The 23,409-nt window shown below is 39.9% G+C and overlaps 1 protein-coding gene and 1 long non-coding RNA gene across 8 annotated transcripts in view; one reads left to right on the forward strand and one right to left on the reverse strand.

Annotated features, from left to right (window-relative positions):
- Window positions 1-23,409, forward strand: part of enox1 (ecto-NOX disulfide-thiol exchanger 1) — a 197,006-nt gene that overhangs the window by 14,950 nt on the left and 158,647 nt on the right. The window contains exon 2 of one of the 7 annotated variants that reach the window (XM_078939580.1): window positions 8,608-8,659. The exons of the other annotated variants lie outside the window; for them this stretch is intronic. The gene's annotated coding sequence lies outside the window, so the exon portion shown is untranslated. The remainder of the gene's footprint in view (window positions 1-8,607; window positions 8,660-23,409) is intronic. 7 annotated transcript variants of the gene reach the window in all.
- On the reverse strand, window positions 1,038-10,022 carry LOC144988722 (uncharacterized). Its single transcript, XR_013652700.1, has 2 exons — window positions 9,963-10,022; window positions 1,038-1,136 (listed from the first exon to the last, which is right to left on the reverse strand). It is a non-coding gene; the product is annotated as an uncharacterized LOC144988722 (long non-coding RNA).

The raw sequence follows: 23,409 nt of genomic DNA on the forward strand, positions 1-23,409 counted from the left end.
AAAGGGACCCCTGACAACATTTGTTGGAACCACTGGGTTATGCTTGGAATGTAAGTGTTTTTTCCAGCATTTGGCAATATACACGATTTTGCATGACTCAAGCTGAGATTTATAAACGCCCTCTCACCTTTGTTGTAGCTATGTATTTTTGGAAATATACCTAATAAAAAAACTTTGGCTCCAGTGGGATCTGCTTTAAAGTAATTTCCTCTATCGCGACTTTTACTTTTTCCCAAAATGTTTGTATACCTTTGCATTTTCAAGTACAGTGGAAGTATGTTCCTTTAGTTTCCATAGATTTGGGGCAGGCATATGTTATATTTTTGTTATACATATTTAAATCTGCTGGTGTTACATATGTACGCATTAACCATTTGTATTGTATTAATTTTAGTCTCGTGTTAATGGACACCTTTTGAACTGCAGCACAAGCGCTCTCCCATTCCGCATTTTGGAGATCTTCTTTCCAAGCGTTTACTTTGTATTGTGAACTTTCGTTTGAATTAGACAAAAACGTGTTATAAAACTCAGAAATCGTGCCTTTTTTGAAACTGTCTCTCCCCCATAATTTTTTCCAAAATTTAACATTGTAGTTTGTTAAGGTCTGTATTTTTCTTACTAAGTTTCTGACCTAGGGAAATTTATAAAAAAAAGTTTTTTATTCAACTCATTTAGTTTTTGACTTTTCAAACTACATCAAACCATCAGAATCTGGCAAATATAAGTCCCAGGTGGTGAAAAAAAGATCTTTTGAAGTGGGGCTAATTGTGGCGTGATAGTCTGTTGATTATTTGACAGTGCGTTGATCATCTTCCCTGTTGATCCAGGGTGGTGGCGTGGGTAGACATTGTCTGATTGATGGGATCTGTACCTGCTGGGTCCATACTGGTCAGTCTGTTCTGATGTGTTGAGTAAGGGCTGGACCCAGAAGCAGGACAGAAACAGAAGGTGGATTAATAATAGTCTCTATTTAGTCCCAGTAGTGGTGGAGGATTCTGGCTTGAAAGACTCGTGGCTTGGATGGATGACGAGAAGGATGAGCTGCTGGTCTGGTGGAAGCTGTGAAGACTGTAGAGTGGAACCTCGCTTGGTGTCCAGTTGAATGACAGTGATGGAGATGAAGCTGGTAGTTATTCCTGAAAGATCAAAGGATCAGCGTGCAGGTAAATGCGTTGCACTTGGCATAAAACTTGGCATAAGGCTTGAGAGCTTAGCATGAGTCAGTTACTCTATCGCAGGAAGCAGACGGACTGACATCGGCTGAAGGGTGAAGAATTAAGATAAAAGCTGCAGGCTGATGAGTTGATGGCTAGCAGGTGCGAAGATAATTCCCCGGTAGGTGTGGAAGGAGACCCGATCCTAAAAAAGCAGGGTCTTCAGCTTCTCTTTTTGTCCACCTGTCTTATTTTAAGCACATCTGTTCAATTTTCTTCACTTTCACAAACTTACATTACCACTTTAGCCTGACAGACCAAAGTGAATCTAGTCCAGAGAAGAACATGTTTGTTGGTATGTTTGTGCGTTAGACATGCAACTGCCCTCACAAAGTACAGCTGTAGGCTAATTTAAGGTCAGTTTTTCCAGCAGCAGGGTCTGTGCTCCTCAGCAGTTTAGTGAGAATTATCTTGAGGTCAAAGTTGAAGATCAGCAGTGCGAACGTAAAAGCTACAGATACATTTCCCCCATCAAATTTTTGCTGAAGCTGTCATTCTTTTAGGATTCTCATACATTGCAGTTTTACATCTTTCAGGTTGTTTTGGTTCCAAGTTCTAGCTGCTGCAGTGTCATCCACACATTTGGGGGTCTCATTGTAGAGTTTTACTTTTTATTGCATTAGCTTTTCACGGTGCTAATGTATCAACACCCCAGTCTTTTTGGTGCTCCTCAAGGGTTCATATTCAAAGCAGAAATCCTTGACTGCAGAGCCGACTGCTAATTTCACAAGAAGAAGAGCGGATGTAACAAAGCCGGAGTCCTATGGGCTGCCTGTGAGGAAAGTCCCCAGCTGCTTATTGATCTGCAGACGCAGCATTCAGACTGACTTCTTTTTCTGAACTAATTTTGCTCTCTCCATCTGAGTTCACAGCTGGTTCTCATTGGCTGTCATGAATGTCAGGCTGAGATTTATGAGCAGCTCACTGTAAGGAGCAGAAAACTAAATGCATGTTTTGCAGCTCAGGACAACACATTGAAGATGTGCGGCGACGCTCCTGAAGACACATTCATAACCCCACTGTCGCATTTGTAAGCCACAGAACAGTAAATAGCATTTTGTGGAATGCAAGGGTTAAGAGATGAAGTCTGGAATTTTATAAGATTTTGACATTAATGATTTAACGACTGCACTGCACAATTGGCACAGTGGTTAGCTGTGGGGGCGGCCGTGGTGCAGCGGTAGGGCGGTCGACCCATGATCATAAGATTGCAGGTTCGATTCCCGCCTTGCATGCCCATGAGTCGAAGTGTCCTTGGGAAAGACACTGAACCCCACCTTGCCTCTGGTGGTAGGCGGGCGCCTGTGTTTGGCAGTGGAGCGGCCACCAGTGTGTGAATGTGTGTGTGACTGGGTGAATGGGTCTGTGACTGTAAAGTGCTTTGTCCTTGTAGGAAGAAAGGCGCTATATAAGTATATGCCATTTTACCTTTTTTTTTTTTAGCTTTCATATTTCAAATCTACAAGGCTGTGGTTCAAATCCTGAGAGGGACCTCTCTTTGTGGAGTTTGCATGTTTTCCTTCTGCATGTGTGGGTTTTCTCCAGTTTCCCCCCTTAATCCAAAAACATTCTTCATTGGTTTAGACTTGTCTCTAAATTACTCCTAGGTGTGCATGTGAGTTGGTGGCCCTACAACTCACCGTTCAAGGCCTGCCTTCGCCCAACATGGCCCCAAAAGAGATTTAGTGGGTTGTTTAGATGGATGGATGATTTAACAATAGGAAACAAGTTAAAATTGGAGATTTTAAGGAGGTTTCAAGTAGATTAAGATAATTTTGGAGCCAAAGTGGTTTGATGCATATTTGAATCAATGGGCATTAGGGGTTGAAGTGTGGGTTGATGAGGAAATACACATTTTCTGGAAGGTGCTAATAAGGACATTTCAAACCTTTTGGTTCTTATCAGGCAGGTTGTTAAAGTCTCATGCCGATCATCTTTTGATCTATTTTCAAATAGTTTCCAGTGGTCTTTAATAATAAAAATGCTATTTTTGGCCAATATATGTCATTTTCTAGGACATAGCTTCTGAAGAGCAGCAGAAATTCATAACAAATTCACCTCTGTGTTGTGGGCGACACTATTGCCATAGAGTAAGCCTTCTTGCATTTCTATTTACACTATCACACAAGCTTACAGCCCCTCACAACCCCAGCTGTGTAGTTTTGATCCAGATTCCAGCTCAGACCAGGAAAACAAAGTACATGGATCTATTTGTGTGCAACTGGATGCCTCATAATGGAGCAGAGCAGCGTATTTTCTGTCACAAATACAATTTTTCTCAAACAGCATTTTTTATCTGCAGCTGATTCACAATGATCTGAATATAAAATACTCAGAAATGCAAATTTAACCTCAATTTTTTATGTCCATCATGAGAAAAATGCCACAGGAACATGTTAAAAACAACAAAATTGCATTTTCATCAAAGTTGGTCTTTAAAAATCAGACCATCCTAAAAGCTGCTGGAATGCATGCTTTTTGTTTCTTTCCTTTGGAGTGCCATGTGTGAAAAGCATTGACTGTATATGAGAAGTGGACTGAGCGATCACTCTCCCCTCATTCCAAATAGCAAGTACCTGCTGGTTCCAAGAAGCCAAAATCCCATACATTTCTATAGAAAAATGAACAGTTATTCCTCAGTTATTTTATCGGTCAGAATAACCATTGGCTCTGATATATTTTTAGCATCTTCATGATAATACAAATTTAATAAGTAGAAGGTAAACATTTTCTATGTGTGACGTCACATTTGCTCAGTCCAGTTCTTTCATGCAGTCAATGGTGAAAATAAACCTTTGTCGATGTCAAACCTAAAAGCATCCCTCTCCTATTTAAACCAAGTCTGCAGGACTATCTCAGTGTGAAAGCATGTATAAATAGGGGAATACTGTGTCCTGGACCAAATCAAGTTTTTCAATTAAGATGGAAATCCATTCTGCTCAAACTCTCATCAAGAGCAGTGACACTATTTTAGTGACTTCTTCCTTCAAACTATACAGCTCAATAGTCATATGACCAGTAATGACAGTAATTGGTAACAATGTGACCTGGCAGAACCGCAGCTTCAGTTTAGTATCATGTCTGAGCATGCTCATGCTGAGTTCTTGCTGTTTGTGTGGAGTTGAACGTCCTGCAGTTATGAACTTTTTCATTTGGAGCAGGACCAGCTCATGTTTGGAGTGTTTGTGTTTCAGAGCTCTGTGTGAGGCTGGAGGAGGGAGAGCATGTCACCAGCTTTAACCTCAGTGAGCCACCTCCTTCTCATCGTAATGTAGACAAAGTCATTACTGTCGCAAAGTCATTACTGTCACAACCACAAAGAAGCTTACACACAGCCTTTCAGCCCTCTGTACAGAGAAACATTTTCTACATTAATATAATTCTGAAAATATAGCAAACTGTGATAGAGTTTCATGTCTAAATGATTCAGACTGCTGCAGACTAATGTGATGACTTCCATTATTTTTGGTTTATAACTAAATACTTGCAAATAGGATGTCAAGTTTCATCATTTTATAGGGATTAAAGTATTTATAGTTACTTTTCTAAAGTTCATTTCATGTGTTGCTACACTTCATTAATGGACAGACGCTTAACAGCCAGTAGATTATGTTTGTCGTTAAGACGTCCATCATTTGGTGACGGAACTTGTTTTCTGCCCTTTGACGGCTTAAACAGACTTCAGGATTTCATAGCTATAAAAGACACGCAGAAGCAGGAGTGCACACACAGCAGTTCAATGAGCGGATGCACATCAAAAGGAGAGTCGGCCATCAGTCAGATGGAGAAAACAGCCAGAGGCGAGGAGCTGATGTGATTGAAGTGCTGTCTAATTCACACAATGGTCCGTGTGTGTGTTGTGTGTATGTGTGGTCTCTCTGTTGCTGCACTTAAAGTAAATCAGATTTGTGCTGGAAGTGGCAGAATAGTGTAATGCAGCAGGAAATGGGACACACTTCCTGTCTGTGTGTCAAGTGTATTTATGAATTGCGTAACCTCCCACAATGGCAAAGGGACAGGACTGGACCCAGGATTTCACTCTTTCAATTTTTTAATTGACCAGTTGTATCAGTATAGCTGATAGCAAGTGAAAAACCTTTAAACATTCAGAAACAGACATAATTGATTTACATTGATTTACCCAATACAACAACGAGACAAGCAATAAAATGTCCATCATTGAGCTTACCAGTAGCCCTTTGACGTTCAAATCCCACATGCAGTAGTTTCAGTTCACGTTAAGAGCAGTGATGCACGATAATTAGTATTTACAACCGATACAGATACCCGATATTTTCCTGCCTCTTGTAGCCGATACCGATACTCAATTGATATTTTTTTAAATGCTTAAGGAAAAATATTAGTAAATACAAAGTAACAGTGAACGGCTCTTATGTATTCAACAAATTTGCAGAACTAGTTTTACCTGCAAATAAATTGAACAATAGATTGTACAAACACTTTATTATCCATTTCAGTCTGCTATACATCTGTGAACAGAGAAAGTGCATTTCAGTGGTCAGAACAAATACTAAGACTTTAACTTAAATACCAATGTAACAAGTACATTTTTCAATACAAAAAATCCTCGATATAATAACATGCAAAAGAAATAGTTTAATCCTAAAGTGCAAAATGTATTGCTTTGTTTGAAACTGAAGTGCAAAATAATTACTATAAGGTTTTTAACTGATGTAAATAATTGGCTTATCATAGAAATACAGTTTTCAAAAACATAGGCATTCGATCATTTTATAAATCAGAATGACAAAAAGAAATAAACCTCCACAATTACATTTCGTTTATTGTTTTTAGTGGTTGTATCAATGGACAGCAAGCAGCATCTCTGCTTTCTGACAGGTTAGCTGTTGATTTTTTCATCCAGCACATTTGCAGCTGAAGAGAAAAAAAAACACTATCAATGCTAGTGCAGGGCGCTGACAGCTATTTCCATGCAAGCCCCGCAATTTTATTTTCTAGAATGAGCGCTAGCAATGACGGCAGCTTCATATTCTTTCCACACATCATGGTGGTGAATTTTTAAATAGCTTGTGAGATTTGTGGTGTTAAAGATTGACCTTTTTCTTCCTCTTTGTGGCACTTCTGTCGAACAAATTTTGCAAACAGTAAGAGAGTTGTTGGTCTCAGACACGGTTGAATAAGCCCACATGGGTGAATGCTGCGCCATGTTGCAGACAGAGGTCTTTAGTGCAGGTGCTGAGAGGTGACGTCACTTACATGCTCCAGAAACTTGCAGGATGGGCGGGGTGAGCAGACAAGTTGTAACCACCCGTGCGAACATAAGTAAATACAGAGTGGTGAGTGAGAAAGCGATGGCTCTTAGTTATCGGTCATTTTTATCTGCAAATTATTTATCGTGTCAGAATTATGGCATTATGTCACACTCTCCACTATAAGCCGAAAAATATTGTTAACCGATTATATCGTGCAACCCTAGTTAATAGATAAGCTGGCGTCTTCCAGGTCAGTTGAAGTGCGTCCATCCAGCATTTCTTTCTTTATTTTGAATACATTTTGAACGAAATGGTCTTCTCTTTGTTGTAGCTCATATTGAGTAGAGTTTTGTTGCATGTTTGGTTGTAAACATTTGCACATTTCTGATGTGAATCTATGCTTGCATGTTTTCAAATTAGTCAGTTTCTTTGATCATTAGACCAATAAAATACATAACATGAATTAATTACAGTACATCTTACTTCTTTTCATTAAACTTTATATTTTTGCTTAAATGCAAGGCTGAATTGTATTTTTTATATGACTTTATTGGTACTTTGATGCAAATAAAATGTAATTCATGAGCTGAATGTCACTACACAGGAATTCATCAAGAGAACGGTTCAGATGGGGGATAAAAAGCCATATGTGATGAAGACAGATGCACTCAAGGTCCTTTGGGATTTGTCTCCTCAGGGCCAGAATGTGGCTTTGACTGCCTTCAAACATGGATACAGTCCAACCATTGTTTGTTCTTTAAGCGTTCTTACGAATGCTTTGTGTGCTAGAAGTGCTGTTGCAAATAACCTTTCCTCTTCCTGCAGCATATTGATTTTAAGAGTGTGCATATGCCACTAAAGCAGGACTAATGATCTAATTTCATTATTCTGAGTAGTGTGGTGGGGATATTAGACTGTGGTATGCATCTGAAACTCACTTTGTGACATTGTCTTCCCAAAGAAAATTAGAATTCCTAGCTGCATCTAGTAAAAAAAAAAATAGCTAAAAGCCAGGTTAAAAATATGGGTCTTGGGCCTTTTCTTAAAAGCAGCTATGCTCTCTGTGGCCCTCAGGTCCTCAGGCAGACTGTTCCATAAACGGGTGCCATAGTGCTGAAAAGCTGCCTCTCCATAGGTTTTGGTTTTTACAGTCGGAATGTTTTATATGGGGGATAAAAGTTAGCTTAGAGTCGAAGATAACGCCCAGGTTACTGACTTTCTGAATGGCTTAATGAAAGTTCTTTTAACTTCAGAAACTGTTTCTCTCTCTCTTAGCTTCAGGACCGATAACTAAAATTTCATTTTTTTCCTGGTTGAGCTGGAGAAGATTATTTGCCATCCATAATTTCACATCTAAAATACAGATAAGAAGTGCTTCTCTTGGTATTGTGTTATCAGGAGTGTACAGCTGTGTATCATCAGTATAGCTACGAAAACTGATGTTTTGGCCTCTAACGACATTCCCCAGAGGAAGCATGTTATTGTTAAAAAGCAAGGGGCCAAGGATGGAACCTGGAGGCACACCACAATTCATTTCATGGACCCCAGAAAAGTGTGTGTCTATGTTTACCATAAAGTTTCTCTCCATGAGATAAGATTCGAACCACTTGAGAAACAGTCAATACTTTTGAAAGGCCTATACTTTTAAGTCTGTTTACAAGGATCAGATGATCAACAGTATCAAAAGCTGCACTAAGATCTCAAAGGCCAATACTTTTAAGTCTTTTTACAAGGATCAGATGATCAACAGTATCAAAAACTGCTCTAAGATCTCGTAGAACTAGTACTGAGATCTGACCTAAACAATCAGAAATTTGTATAGACAGTCTTGGTTCCTGTCATAAGGAAAAAATTAAGTGGATTTGGCATTTAATCATGCAGATAATTAGTTGACCTCTCAAGTAACATTCTGTTAGATCATATTTAATTTATTGCAGCTAGAAAGAATGGCATTAAGTCGGGGTTAAAGGAAGTGCAGTCAAGCTGTGCTCCTGTGCATGGGATGCTCTTACTGCAAAGCCATACGTTTTACAGTGAAGAGTGAACCTTAATCACAGAGAACAATCAAGAAAAATCACAACCACCTCAGAGTTAAGGGAACAAAAAGGGAAACAAGCTGCAGCCAAAATCCTCTGAAACATACATGTTTCTATCCTCAGGAGGTCACTGCAGCTGCCCTGCTCTGCCCTGAATGTTGGCCAGTGGAGGGAGGTGAGACAGCACAGACCACCTGGTTTTATTAGCCTAAGTGATGCAACAGTTACAGTTAAACAGGGCTGCCTGTGTCACAGCAGCTCTGCTGTTTTTCTGCTGTATTTGCATTGCTTGTTGATGTCTGGTTTATTTGCTTTGAGTCATCCAAGCTGCTGTTAGCTGAGAGAAGAAGCAGGGTCTGCCCTGGTGGTAACTCTGCTCTAAAGCACTAAGCTAAAATCTTTCCTGTCTGGGCTGTTTAAAAGCTCCACTGCTGCAACAGATTGAAACACGTTTTTCAAATGTGTCCTAACGTAAGGGAAGATATTTCGTTATTTTCATAAGCAACTGCTGAAGCTCTTTATGACATGCGTGTGGCACAGTCTGCAGAGAGCATTGTGGGACGAGAGTGGCTGCTGGGAGCGTTTTCTGCTCTGTTGGTTCATTGTGTTGGACAGCTTCCTGCAGCATTACACCTCCCAGAATCCATTTGGTCTGTGAGTCCACCTGGTGAGCCCACTGCCATCAGTTCACATCTATTCATCGCTGCTGGGATTAGAGCCCCACTTTGCAAGCAACACAGAGGACTGAAAGAGACGCAAATTAAATCATAAAAATGAAGGTATTGAAAGTGCACATGAACAGATTAATGTTTAGCATGGAGTGATAACTCATCCAATGAATAGCAGAGAGGGGTTTAAAAAGGGAAGTTGCCATTCATCCTTTAAGTCAGGGGCATGAAGGTGGAAAGCCGTAAACGGAAAGCAATTAAATCTTATAGTTTTGATGATCTTAGTTTTGTGCGTCTTTTTTGACCAACAAGACTTTGGACCACTTAAAAACAACTGCTTTGCTGAACTTTGTAGTTCTGATCAATCTGATCAAATTTCTGTTTGACTTAGTAAAAATAAACTACTAATCTAATAAAAACAGTTGCATACAGGCATGATTTCCATATTAGACAATACAGTGAAGCTTGTCCAGTAATCATACTGACTTTATGCCACAATTGGGAAATTCTTTTGTCTGAAGGAACAATGTGTGTCGAGTTATTTCTCCTCATTTTCAATGCTGCCCAACTCGAATGGCTTAGGAGTCAACGGAGGACGCAGGACAACTCCACTTATTTTAACTTGTTTTTTTATTTTCAACAAAGAATGGATGAGAGATAACCTTGAAATAAAACAGAACATAAATTAAACAGCTGTCAGAATGTACTGTTATTTTAAACTTTAGCTAATATTGTGCCATTTGACTATTTCACTTGTTGAATACTGTTCCCATAAATCTCAGAATATAAATTAAATTGAAATAAACATACCAATGGCATCACCGAAGTCATCCAAGCATTGAAATGTTTGTTGTGGAGCTCACCATGACTGCCAGACAAAAACTCTCACCTGCACACTGTTACCTAATTTAATACCTCTTCCCATCCACCTACCTGGTAGGTTAGGATTCACATTTTCTTTATACTGCCCCCTGCAGCTATGGAGTTGATCCTACTTTGAACAATCCTCCATCTTAATGTTCACGAACAAAAATGAAGAAAATATAAGACAAAAAGGCAGAATAGACACATCTTAACAATGTGTCATTAAGGAGTGAGGGAACCCTACAACCGTTAACAGTCAAAAATCCTCAATAGCTCTGAAGATGTCAGTAACTATAGCATCTGAGGATTTGAGGATTTTTCACCAAATCAGTTCCATTTTTTGATATGAAAAATTCCAAAAAATAAACAAAGTGAAATATTGAATTATTCTTTATTTTAGCATGACAATAAGGTCATGATTAGTCCGTACAGAAGGTTTGGTGACAATAGCTTCAGTATCTTCAGAACTATTGATAACTTTATTTATGATTCATATCTCCATTAAAATAAAATAAAAAATCATCCAACAAGATAAAATAAAGATAGACTTTCCTAGAAAATATTCATTGTAACATGAATATGCTGGAGAGTCTACATTGCCAGTTCATATAATTATAGACATTTATTATTTTCTGTGAGATTATTGACTTTTACAGAATGGTGTTTCACAGAGTTTGCACTTTGTTTACGGTCCCTTGGCAGCCAGCTCACTGCATGTCTGCATTCACAGCTCGAAGAGAACAATTTCCTTTCTTTTGAAATGCGTTTGTAGTTAACTCCCTGTGTTGATACAAAATGATTGAGATACTGGCTGACACATTTGAATGTTTAGAATTATTGAGGCCGGAAGTCTGAATCTGTGAAGATTTTTCTAACATAACCGAACTGTTGCTGCCAGAGAATTCAAAATAATGAATCCATGGTTAGCAAGTGAGGACGCTGGAAAACAAACTCCGATAAGACAAGAAGACGCAGCAGCAGCTGAGTTTCCGCAGAAAAAAGGCGAGGTTGCCTGTGTTGCACAGCCACTTCCAGCAGATTACAATGAAAAGCTGTCCATCCTCAGCTCCTTTTAGTGGGAGGAAGCACCGGACGAGTTACGCCATACTTTTGGACAGTAGAACTTAAGCTTGGGCAAACTGTTCTTCGAGCTTTGGAGCTACACGGCAACGAGACCGACTCTGACGATGATGGAAGTCAACCTGGGGTGTTTGATAGAAATTTAGCCCGGCTTCATTTCAGATACAGAAGATGAGGAATTTGATTGGATTTCTGTATGTTGTGAAAATCACTGCATTTGTTACAGTTTTAATCCACGTTACATCTACCGTTTCTTTTCTATTAAAGCTTCTAAAGGACAGTCCTGCCTCGCCAGATTTGACATGCAAATTTTAGCCAATCAGATAAACCAGAAAGGTTTCCCCCCCTAAGTGACAAACACACCCCTGAACACCGCCCCCCAAGTGGCAAAAATGCCCACTCAACACTGCTCGCAAACCCAGGGAGCGCGCAGGAGGAAAGTGAGCGCACAGTATCACGGCTCAGTTAGGATTGCAGGCATGCAGTTGTAAAATGCTGGGTGTCTCAGTTAGAATTGTGCCTGCGCGGTTGTTAGGTTCGCTCACTCAGTTCCTAAATACACCCGCTCAGTTGTCTTTGCGCTCGTTCAATTAATGGCAGCGATAAAACGCCATAGACAATGAAGTTAAATTAAAATTAGAATTAAAAAGTACACACCAAAAAGCGATACCCGTTGTAAAAACCAAAACGACTGAAACAGCAACAGCAACTACAAATGAAATAGACCATGTATGAACATAGTGTGTCACTGTAGTACAGTGTTGTATAGTTTGATGGCTGTGGGGAGGAATGACCTGTGGTAGCGCTCCCTCTTGCACTGTGGGTGTAATAGTCTCGTGCTGAAGGAGCTGGTTAGCGCCTCTAAAGTTTGGAACAGGGGGTGGGAGTGGTTATCCATGATGGATGTTAGCTTAGCTAACATCCTCCACCACCTCCTCAATGGACTCCAGTGTGCAGCCCAGGACAGAACCGGCCTTCTTAACCAGTTTGTTAAGCCTCTTCCTGTCCCAGCCTCTACTTCCCCCTGCCCAACACACAACTCCATAAAGGACTACTGAGGCCACAACAGTATCATAAAAAGTCCTTAGCAGCTGTCTGCACACACCAAACGACCTCAGTTTCCTCAGCAGGTGAAGGCGACTCTGGCCCTTCTTGTACAGAGCGTCCGAATTGCTAGACCAGTCCAGTTTGTTGTTATTATTTATTGTGTTACGATTGCCTCTGGACCATAACAAATAAGAGGGGAGACGAAGTCGGTTTTAGCACTTTAAGTACTTTTAATATGTATAAAGAATGATAAACAATCAAAATACCAGAAAGTATGAAGGTGTATTGTTGCATGAGTGTCTGGGAATGTAAGTGTATGTTTGTAGATGGAGTGTTAACCAAATCAACGGAACCAAACAGATGAGTGCATGCATGGGAGTAGACCACTGATGACTAAGCACAAAGCTGCAGCAACAACCCGGACACAGCTGGCAGACCAGAGGAAGGGCACTCCTGAAGAGCTCCTAAGGTGGATCTTTTATATCCAACCATATGATTCCCAAATACCTGCACCTGTGCAGGAGGAGGGAAAACAGGGCAGGCATAGCCACACGACCCTGAGTAAAACAATTGACATTTATTGTTCCCAAGTTAGTGGTTTAATCCTCGGTGAATGAAGAAACCTTAATGAAAGCCTTTGCTGCGGTTGTGTTGCTGCCCTGCAGTCTGATGTGTTAGAAAACTGGGTTTTCTCATCACAAGAATTTAGCCAAAAGGAAAGCACTGACAGATAAAAAAGATGCAGTACAGTTCTGACTCATCAATCTGTGCAACATTTGGTTGCTTAGCATCCCAGGCTTCCATTGTATAGATGTGAGCTACTTAATTGACTGTCTGAATAAGTAAGAATTGTTGCTTTGGGGTTCATTGTTCTTGGTTGTCTTTAACACTTTAGTTAATTTGGTGTTCCAGTTAGGTATTTTAGCATTCTGCTTCCCTCAGTCATAACCAGGTTTTATATTTGGATCCTACAGCACATTTAAGACCGTGAGTCATAGTCTGACTTTTGACTGATTCCCATGAATCTGGACATATTTATGCATTTGGGTAACACATTTAATTGTCTCACAAATCTGTCGATGTCTTTAAAGACCCTTATAAAAATTGTGTTTTTAGCAAATTTTTGTAACATTTCTCAGATGATCAAGGACAAATATAACAAAAAAATTAAGATTAAAATTGCATTTCTGAGTATTTCTTTGTTCAAACCATGGTAAACAGGAGCAGAAGAAAAAAAAACGTCATTGGTAAAATCTTGTAGCTGTGATGTATGAGCTACAATCAGCAAGCCATCTTCCTGATCTGCTCTATTCCGATCCATCCATCTGCAGACAAATAGATTTATGTATGTCTTTGTTTTTCTCGTCTGAGTTGGAATTTGACTCAAAATTTTACGGCTGGATGGCTTCAATATTAATTACAATTTTTGTTGCACCACTAATGTTAGGTTAAGGCTTTGAGGGACTGTAAGTGTGCGGGAGAGGACATGAAAAAACTCTGTGCCAAAACAAACCTCAGAGGTAAATTTTATAATGAACTCCTCCTGCTTTGCAGATAATATATCCTAAAAAATGACAGTGGTTTTTTGATTTTGTCTAAAGATTGCATAATCATAATTAATAGACCACTGGGAACACTTTGACAGTAGATTGAAAGATGATTAGTGTGGAACTTTAAGTAAGACACCTATTTTTTTATGACCCCCAGTGTATGTGTCTTAAAACCTAAATGTGTATGCAAGTTAATCCAAAGTAATGAATGACAAAAATGAGTGTTAATTTCTCTGTAAACCTAAGTTTAGTATGGAAAACGGATATTATGTAACTGTGGATCATTTACCATTTGCCATCTGTCTGACATCCAAAGCTTGGGTAAAAGTGGGTCACACAACAGGAAAACAACCCTGAGCATACAGTCAGATCAAATCTGAAAAACGAAATAATCAAGAAAAACAATGACTCAATCTCATTTATCCAGACTTTTGGAGTACTTCTTTATTAGGGCCAGAAAATGAAAGGCACAAAAGCATGTGCATAAAACAATTACTAAAAAAGAATGAGAAGCATGAATAGATCATTTTACATCAATACTTTAATCAGAAGCTAATCACAACTATATTCTTTTGCAACTTCAGGCAACACTGTATTACCTCATCTCCTGTCACTGATCACTGTAAAGGTATTTGTATTCATCTTTTGTATAAAATTGTAAGAAAACAATCAAAAGGTCCATAAATATGTCAAACACTGCTGGCCAATAAAAGCACTACCTGAGGTCAATGGGACTGCAACTAGTAATTATTTGGTTTTTAACTAATCTGTGTAAGTAATTCTTTTTTTTTTTTCATTTTTCATAATTAATAAAGAAACCATTTATATTTATGTAATTTATTACAACAATGCAACGTTACCACTTTGATGGCCGAATTTATTTCTAGCTATGAAAATAAAGTAAAAAATCACTCATGTTTTTGCTTTCATTTAGACGCTCAATTGAGGTCATTTTTGGGCTGAAGTGGTTTGATGCATATTTGCATCGATAGGCGTCAAGGGATAAAGGATGTTTGGTGTCCTATTTTATTATTTTTTACATAAATCTGTAAATCAACCAACAGTTTACACTTTATCAAATCAACTTAAATTAAACTTTATTTACAAAGCACTTTTTCTATAGAAAACATAACACAAAGTGATTTATATTAAGGCAAAAGAAAATCAATAATATAAAAACCAGCATGAAAATTAAAATAGGTCCCCCTCCCCAGACCTACACAATCCCAACCCCTTGATCCCCTCTCACCAACTAACTGATGGGGATAGACAATTGGAAAACAAGCACAAAAACAAAAACAAAATGTTGGTTGTTTGATACGCTAATATTTGGGACCTCCCTCTCTGTGAATAGCTGCATAACCAGCCAAATGCAGCATCACAGGTGGGAACCAGCCTCACCACATCTAAGTGGAGATGCAGGTTCCCATCTAGAGCTGCAGCAGCCCACCCAGAGGAAGAGAACCCAACTGAGGATGCACCAAAAATGAAAGTTAAAATAAAACTGAAAACATACTGATAAAACAATAATCAATAAAACATTGAAATAAGGAAGATTAAAATAAATGATTAATAATCCAGTGTAAATTATGAAAACAAGTTTAAATAGATAAATAGATACAAAATAAATAAATAAACAAAATAAGTAAAATTAGCTAAAACCTAGATTAAAAGCACCTATGCTCTCTGCAGCTCTCAGGTACTCGAGCAGACTCTTCCACAAATGACGGTGATAGGGCTGAAAAGATGTCTCTCCATAGGTTTTGGTTTTTTCAGTCAGAATGGTTAGAAGACCAGTGCCAGATGATTTTAGGGTTCATTTTTGACTAAAAGATCTGATAGATAAGAAGGCACAAGACCATTAAGACATTTAAAAACTGTTAACAAGTATCTAACAGTTTTTCTCAAAGGCTAAAACACATTTCACAAACGTGTCCTCCATGTTCCCCGATGTCTAAACACATTACCCTTTTCTAAAGCTAAATAAACACAACCACACCTTCTCACTTCAGAACTCAAACTTTCACAGAGCAGCTTGACGCTTTAAAAACTGTAAACACTATACAAATTGCACACTACAGCGAAACAATTGAAAACACAATGCTCAATTTGTGAGATGGTTCTTTGTTTCACAACTGCCAATGCATATTTTTTAGAAACTTTACATAATAACGATGGATGTTCTTAGATCTCTGCAGAGGATTAGGCATTTAGATTTGTGAGTTTCGTATGAAGACTAGAAATCTGTAGTAAATTATGAGTGCAAAAACAGAATCAATTGCACACTACAATCTTGAAAACATGAGCAGGATGTGAAGTTATTTTATTTACTTTATTCACACCACACACACACCACAATCACTGTGCAGCATCATTTAGTGTATGGGTGTCTGTCATAAACCTTCCATCTACACAATGAGAGGAACTCCCGTAGGGTTCAGGAAAGGCGAGTAGGACGGCAGACAGTCGTTTAAAAAGTGGTGAACCACTCTGATTTGGTTTGTTCTGTGGAAGACAACATTGTCCCAGATGATCACATAAATGTGATGTGCATGCCCAGGATGGTGTTGTTGGCGGTCAAGGAGGATGTCTTTTAGCTCCTCTAGAAAGGTGAGGAGACGTTGGGTGTTGTAAGACCCAAGGACAGCATGCCAGTGGACAAGCCCCTCCAAACCCATGGTCGCACAAAAAGTAATATTACCCCACCGTTGGCCAGGAACCTCAGTGATGGCTCTTTGGCCAATGATGTTACGGCCTCTTTGCCTTCGTTTCTGCAGGTTGAAGCCAGCCTCATTCAGGTAGAGGTACTCATGACACCCTGGAGTAACTCGAAAGCTGTGCTCATCAGAGGAAGAGGATAGCAATTCTTAATTGTTATTTGATTTAACCTTTGTAATCAATGCATGGCCTTAAGCCCCCATCCATCTTTTTGCAAAGAAGAATCCAGCACCGGCAGGTGAGGAGGAGGGATGAATGAGACCAGATTTAAGAGATGTTACGATGTAATCCTGCATGGATTACATTACAGGTAGGGGGAATAGTTCCAGGAAGGAGTTCTATACTATAGTCAAAAGGCTGGGAGGCTTGGGAGGCAATGAACATGCTTTGAACATGCTTTATTTTTATTGAATTTTTATTGAACCTCCTTCAGTTCAAGGTATTCAGAGGGTATTTTGGAAAAATCATGACACATCTCCTCTACAGTCACTACAGAAACTTCACGAGGCTGCATGGAACCAAGACAGGTTTCAGGACAACCAGATCCCCAGGTCAAAATCCTGTTGGATGACCAGTTGATATGGGGAATGTGCTTTCTCAACGAGGGGAGTCCAAAAATGACAGAGGGAGCAGGAATAGAAATAACATGGAAACACTTCTCCTCAGAGTGGTTTTTTTATCTGGAATCACAGGTTCAGTGATCCAGGAGCTATGATTTATCAAATGGTAATCAACAAATGAATCTTGAATCTTGAACAGCCATGCAGTTTAGTAATTGGGCCACATAACCTAATAACCGTTAGAACCGTGCACTCTCCTTCTCTCAAGGTGTTACTTAGACATAAATATGTATTTCTTACCTACATCTAAGAGGATACATTTGCATTCATCTCACTTCCTGCTCATTTTAGGATTCTCTTTCTGTGTGTGTGGTGCTGCACACTTGTGTGTTTCTGCGGGAAATCTTTACCAGCCACTGAGCCTGCAGGGCCTCTGAGCATAAAAACACATTTTCACTCACACTTTCTCAGATCTTCCTCTCTAATTTTATCACACCCTTGCTATTCAGACACACAAACACATACTAACACACATGCTCTGGTAGGGCTATTTTTCTCATGGAAAGACTGTAATAAGTGCAAAACAGTGAAGGGATATTAGGCTGAAAGGGGGAATGGTTTAAATTTTAATGAGTTATGCAGGAGGAGGCGGTTATTTCATTGGAAACAGTTGAGTGCACAGGGCAAAATCTATAATCCTCTTTATTGGAGGGAGTCTCCATGGATGTCCTCTGGGACTTCAGTCTGTGTGCTCCTATTGGTGTTGTGCGTGTGCATGAGTAAGGCAGAGGTGGCGATGGAGCTGCCGTGAAATCTCTTTGTTCTCATGCAGTAATAATTCCATTTGAGAACACGTGCATAGTCATCTGTGACTTATGGAGAATAAAATGAGTATGATGGCTTATTTAAGAATTTTATTTTAGCACAACATCAAAAGCTGATACTTTCATTGTGCGTCAATAGGAAGCATAGATGTGGGCTGTAATTTGATAAGATTATAGTCAGTGCTGCTTTTAATTGGAAACTTTACAACAGAAATGCATTTTGCCATGATGGACAGATTCTGCTGAGAAACAATTTTTTTTCTTTAGTCTTTAATTAAATGAAGTTGAGAAATGTTCCTTCACCCACAACTGTGCTCATCTAATTACGGATTCTATGTTTGCATCTTGAACATCATCCCAGGTTGTGCTGCAGTGGGACATTAACTGTGAGCTCGTCCAGCAGCAGATGGTCTGACCCTTTGCAGCACTGACGTCAACATGATGCAGCACTTACCCTTTCTCTTAATTGCTGTCCTCTTGCTCCTCCCAGCATTGAAGCCATATTGCTCTAACTATACCAGAGGAAACAAGGATCTCACAATATTTTTATTAACATGGGCACCAACCTCACTTTTATAGAAACTGTATAGGTATTTTAAAGAGTTGTCATTAGACTGGACATCTACAACATACATAGGCAAAAAACCATCTGCTATTAAATATAAAACTAATATTCAGCAGAACAAGTGTCATAGAAATGCTGTGCAGCTGTGGTCTTAATTCAGTTAAATTCAATTCAATTCAATTTTATTCATATAGCCCAATAATACAACAATAGTCGTCTCAATGGGCTTCCTACTGGTAATTGTATAACAAACATGAAATCATAAAGAACATGAAGTCATAGAATTCAATGGATTATGGCTAAACTAAACAGACTAAGCCAAACTGGGCATCCCTGTTCTTATACTCCTTCTCATTAAGATAACCCCCCCCCCAAAAAAAATAAGAAGAATGCTCAGGGATGTCCATATTAAGTAGGGATCCTCCTCAGAACAGACAGGCGATGTACCAGAACTCTTAGGGAAAAATTGACTTATCTAACCCTACAACTTCATGTTTAAATAGTCCAGCAGATGGGCTTCATTCAGACAGAGTTGGGGGAGGACTGGTGGTGCAAGACGAGCCAGAGCTGAGGTGTCATGGCTAGCTAAGCTAGGCAGACATAGATGCTTGAACCCGGAAGGAAGACAGGAGGTGAGTACTGGTAAGTAAGGAATTTATTTTCTCCGGTGTAGTTGATATAATGATGTAGCAAGGAGTCAGCGAGACTTGAGGTTCGGCGAGGGCTCGTGACGTGGCTGGAGGTTCGGCGATGGCTCGTGACGTGGCTGGAGGTTCAGCGATGGCTCGTGACGAGGCTGGAGGTTCAGCGATGGCTCGTGACGAGGCTGGAGGTTTGGCGATGGCTTGTGACGTGGCTGGAGGTTCGGCGAAGCTACGTTGAGAGGTAGGTAGCTTCAGATGTGGTTCAGCTTGGGTAGTCACAGATTCTGGCATCCACTCGTGGGTACGAAGGTCCATCAGGGGGCAACGAACTGGCATTGAATACTGGTCCTGGAGCTCCTTAAGTAGGTCTGGCGGTTTGATGAGTTGAGTGGACGCAGCTGGGTAGAATCAGTGGCCAAGCAGAGAGGGGAGGGGGAGGAGAGCTGACAGAGGCACCATGACATGAGGGTCCACAACCAAGTACAGGGGTAGGAGCAGAGAGAAGCCAGAGACGAGTTCCACGGTCAGGTGCAGAAGCACAGACAAGCCAACTTGAATCTGGAATCACTCCCGCTCCCCCGGAGGGGAGTGGGAAAGAGGGACAATGCATGATATGCACTACACCAAACAGAGGCATGGAGAACTAAATGATAAATAAATGATCAAGAATAGAGGAGAGGAGAATAGAGGACAGAATCCCAGTGCACCATACTTTCCCCGAATTTTAGCAGCCTAACAGCTAATTGGTTAGTATTAGTTGTTAATAATTGGTAATTGTCATTAAATTTAAATTAAACATTTTATTATAATAATAAATAATAATAATAATGATAAACTTGATTTGTAGAGCACCTATCAAGATAAAAATCACAAAGTGCTTGACAATAAAAGATGATAAAACACATTCAGGCACGATAAAACACAGTAAAACATAGTAAAACACAAAGATTGGTTTTTAGTAAGTTGCATGCACTATGGTAATTATAGCGGGTTGTAATATAAAAATAATACAAAATCTATATTTTTAGGATATATTAATACAATATAGTATAGATCTTAGCAGGCAGAAAATGTATAATAGATGTAATGACAATTGTACTTTTACCCCCAAACTTCATTACAAAAGGGGAAGTAGGGGGAGCGATAAGTTAAAAATTCTCTGATTACTAGCTAGTCTGGCAATAAGCCTGTCCAAAGAGAAGTGTTTTAGGCCTAACTTTGAATGTAGAAAATGACTCTGCCTCTCTTACACGAGCTGGGAGCTTATTCCATAAGACAGGGGCTTGGTGGTATAAAGCTCTACCTCCAACTGTACTTTTAAAAATGTTGGGAACCACAAGCAGTCCTTGTGAGTTGTGTTCTGTGTTGGTTGTAAGTGTTCTGTTTGGTTGGTAAGGCTTATGCAATCTTTAATATAGGATGGGGTCATGCCATTTAAAGCCTTATAGATTGGCAGGAGGATTTTGAACTTGATTCTAGATTCAACTGGGAGCCAGTGAAGTGAAGCTAACGTGTACTCTTCTGCTAGTTCCTGCTAACACCTAGCTGCTGCTTTCTGAACAAGCTGTAGACTTCTTAAGGAACTTTTAGGGCACACTGCTAGCAAAGAGTTACAGTAATCCAGTCTTGGATGTGACATTTGCATGGATGAGTTTTTCAGCATCACGATAATATCTTTCTGATCTTAGCTAAATTGTGCAGGTAAAAAAAAAAGGCAGTTTTACAAGCCTGTACAATTTGAGCATTAAATGATAAATCTTGGTTAAATAAAACCCCTAGGTTTCTAACTGTGGAATTGGAAGCTATATTTATGCCGTTCAGGCAGACTATCTGATCAGACAGAGCATCTCTTAGGTATTTAGGACCCAATATAATTAACTCAGTTTTTTCTGGGTTTAGGAGGAGGAAGTTAATTGTCATTCAGGCCTTGATGTCTTTGATGCAAGCATTAGGTTTCTCTTTATGTTCATTCTGGTCAGGTTTAATGGATACATATAACTGCGTATAATCCGCATAACAGTGAAAGTTAATGCAGTGTTTCCATATTATGTTTATGTAAAGCATAACAAGATGGATCCTAGAACTGAGCCTTGTGGGACTCCGTAGCTAACACGAGTGCAATGACACGACTGTGCATTTAAAATAACAAACTTGTACCTATCGGACACATAGGATTCAAACCACTGGAGGGCAGATCCTCTGATCCTTATGTCATGCTCTAATCTTTGGACTAAAATACTATGGTTGATAGTGTTAATGGTCCAACAGGACCAGAATACAGTTGAACCTTTTCTGAGGCCAATAATAAGTCATTAGAGACTCCAACTAGTGCAGTTTTAGTGCTGTGGTGTGGTCTGAACCCTGACGGAAAATCTTCAAAGTGGCTATTGTCCTGCAGGTTGTGGTAAAGCTGCTAAACTACTACTTTTTAAAAGCGCCTTTCAGAACATTAAAGGACACTGCAGATTCAAAAGAAAACAAAATAAAATCACAACATGTTTTAAAACAATAAATAAGTTAAAATCATGAATAAAATCAGACAGCAGATGAAAAATTGTGATCTGGAAAAAGAAATTTAAACAGACGGGTTTCAGTCTGGATTTAAAAATTTAAAAGGAGTCAATGTTACGGAGGTCTGGGGGGAGAGAGTTCCAGAGTTGGGGAGCCGAGCGGCTGAAGGCACTGCTCCCCATGGTGACCATACGGGCCAGAGGGACGGAAAGCTGAAGGGAAGAAGAAGAAGACCAGATAGAGCGAGAGGGAGTGTTGATATGGAGGAGATTAGAAACATAAGAGGGAGCCAAGTTATGGAGGGCTTTGAACGTAAAGAGACAGAGTTTAAATTTAATCCTGAAAGTTAATGGAAGTCAGAGCAGCTGCTTGAGAACGGGAGTGATGTGATGAAGGAGTTCTGGTGATGATGCGGGCAGCTGAAGTTTATTCTGAGTTTTCTTGGGAAGACCAGAGAGAAGTGCATTGCAGTAGTCGAGGCGAGCAGTGACTAGACCAGGGGTCGGGAACCCATGGTTCGCGAGCCACATCTGGCTCTTTTGATGGCCACATCTGGCTCGCAGACAAATCTTTGATTATTAAAAAGAAGAAAAAAAGTTTAATTAGACCAGTCCTTCACAGGCGTGATGCGGTGCCAGTTTGTACTAGCTTGAAACATGTGAATTGCCATCCCGGCAGATGCGCGCTCCAGTCTTTGAGAAGAAAAAGGGGAGGGATAGTGGGCTCAGGCACAAGATGAAGTGGCGCACTGATTAGAACATGCTGCCCGTCACACATACCACAGACTGCAACGTGTGAGCGTGTGTACTGACAATGTTTGGCTCTACGTATGCATGTGAGCAGTCTTTCTCACATCTAAAGAACTTTAAGACCAACCTATGATCATGCTTAACAGATCAAAGTCTCAACAGCTACATTAAGCTTAAACTCACCACATTTCAACCAGACAAGACCATCAGCAAAACCACCATGCATCACCAGAAGTCGCATTAATGGTAAGAAATACTGTTCATTTATTAGCAACAGCATAATGTAGCGTCCCTGCCCCACACTGAGGCACGAAGACTTAAACTCTTTTACGGTTCTTTATTCTGGTTACTGCAGGCCGTAACAAACGCTGTACAACTTACTCAGCAACTCCTGAATCTCTCCGGCTTAGAGCACTCCCCCCCAACCTTTTATTACACCGCTCCCAAACCAGCCCTCCTATTTCCCTTATTCGGCCCATAGCTGAACCCCATTGGTCCAAACTCCCCAACGACAGGCTGAGCAACAGAACTGAGGGTCAACCAGCATCTCTGCTTGATGCATTCAATGAACTTCGGAACTTAGAACAGCCACCCAGTCCAACTCAGTCCGCTACAATAACAATGTTACTAAAATAACCCACAGACTTATTGTACTTTAAAAGTGTTGAAATTACATAAAGTGCACACATTAACTTTTTTTTAGTTTTAAACATATTGTATGGCTGTCACGAAATTACATTTAAAAATATGTGGTGCTCATGGCTCTCACGGCCAAAAAGATTCCCGACCACTGGAGTAGACTATGAACTAAAATGGAGGCAGAGGGGACAGTGAGGGAGGGGCGGAGACGATCAATATTGCGTAGATCAAAGTATGCAGACAGAGTAATGCTATTGATGTGAGATTGAAAGGATAATGTGCTGTTAAGGATGACATCCAGACTCTTTACCTGAGGGGAGGGGAAAACTGGAGAGGAATCAATGGAAAATGGAAAACTTGAAACTTTGGAAAGGGTGGATTTGGAACCTACAAGGAGCAATTCGGTTATATCACTGTTAAAATTGAGGAATTTTGAGGTGAACCAGATTTTTATTTCAGACAGACAGGAGGAAAGGGAAGCAGGTGGAAGAGAAGAGTTCAGTTTA

This window comes from Oryzias latipes, chromosome 21 (assembly GCF_053564925.1).
Source record: "Oryzias latipes strain Hd-rR chromosome 21, Olatipes_Hd-rR_3.1".
Classification (NCBI taxonomy): domain Eukaryota; kingdom Metazoa; phylum Chordata; class Actinopteri; order Beloniformes; family Adrianichthyidae; genus Oryzias; species Oryzias latipes.